The sequence below is a fragment of the Cinclus cinclus genome, unplaced genomic scaffold (assembly GCF_963662255.1).
Source record: "Cinclus cinclus unplaced genomic scaffold, bCinCin1.1 SCAFFOLD_40, whole genome shotgun sequence".
In the NCBI taxonomy this organism is placed as follows: Eukaryota; Metazoa; Chordata; class Aves; order Passeriformes; family Cinclidae; genus Cinclus; species Cinclus cinclus.
In genome coordinates this window covers 1,232,195-1,233,824 of record NW_026912243.1, presented here as the reverse complement: position 1 = coordinate 1,233,824, position 1,630 = coordinate 1,232,195, and positions in this window count along the sequence as shown.

The following is a 1,630-nucleotide window of genomic DNA, read 5'->3' as shown; positions in this document are numbered from 1 at the left end:
GGGGAAAATATCTGCAGCACAGACCAGATCCAGCCTTGGCTTCAGGGTGCAGCAGCAGCCGTGGGCAGAACACGGCAGCAGTGGATGCTGCTGGGAGGGGAAAGAGGTTGGGGCCTCCATGCCAAAGGTGTTGCTGTGTGTCCAGGGAGAAGAGGATGCCAGTGCACAGCTTACCTGGGTGTTGAGCTCCTGCAGTTCTCTTCTATGCTCAGAGCGGAGCTGCTCAGTCTCCTGAAGAGCAGAATGAAACTGAGACACCTGATTTTTCAGTTCCAGATTCTTTTCTTCCAGTGAGTTCAGGCACAAGTTCTTTTCCTCCAGAGACAGAATCAGCCTAGAAGGAAATCATGCAACACATTACTACATGGTATCACATTTTATAAAATCTCTTAGAACTTGCACCACCTCAGGGAAAAACTGCTCTGTCTGATGAACTTTGTCGAAACAATTTGGCTCCTTGTTCTTACTACTGAATCAGCCCCACATGGGCCCACTCTGCTTTTGTTCCTGCAAGAATGGGGAGTTCCTGCTAACCTGCCCCACCTTTTTCTGAGATCGAAATGTGAATACAAACCTAACAAAATCTTGCAATGAAGACATCAGGGGAGAGGAATGCGTTTCTTCTGACTAAGCAGGCTCCAAGAGGGGGAAGGTTGGTCAACATGGAAGAGACATTTCCTTCCCCCATCTTCAATGTCCAGTCAGGAGGAGCAGCACCCTACAGGCAGGGGATCTCTGGCAACTTCCCTAAGATTTACCAGCATCCGTCTTACTTTCAGCTGGAGAAACAAAGGCTGAAGGCAGAGGTGGCTACAGAGACTTGGAGCACAACGTGATGGAAGATGCAGAAAGCTCCAGGCAAGCAAGAGTTCTCTGCCTTCCTCTGTCTTCTTCTTGGAAGAAGAATCCTGTGACACTGACAATTAGCAGGACTTGATCAGCGCAAGGAGCCCTCCTAACCCTGGTCTTGTTTCTTGCAGTCTTTGCAGTCAGTAATGCCTGTGACTGTGGAGGGTGGCAGGGACCCTGCTTGACTCCCTCCAGGCACTGGGGGGCATTTTATGAGGAGCAACTGAACAGAGACCTCCTTGTTTCATGGGTGCCTCCGAGAGGACAATCTGGCCCTGGGTCAGCAATCAGGGCCTTAAGATGGTTCTGCCCAGCAAAGGCAGCAGATGCCAGGCTGATCCAGATCCCTAAGGCTTCAAGGTACAGGACTCAAGGTGGAGCTGGTGGATGCATCCACCTCCTTACACTGCAGCTTGGGCAGTGTTAACATACCCACCTTGCCTAACAACACAACAGAACAGTCCCCAGAGGGAAAGAGCTACCCCAAAAGCCTCTGTCTTCAGAAAAGCTTTAACTAAAGGCATCAAGGAAAAGAAAATGAGACACAACACTGAGATAATGAAACGTGTCTTGTCAGAGAGTTCAGAATCTGCCACTTAGGAAATGCTGCCAGAGCCCCTGGCACATGCAAAGATAGCAAAGGGGGAATCCATTCAGCAGAGTGCAGAGTCCCAAAGGCTTTCCTTTACCTGTCTTTTTCCCTCTCCAGGACATTCACAGAAGCCTGCAATTGTGAATTTTGCTGTGCCACTTCTTCCCATTGACTCCATTCCCTCTCCAG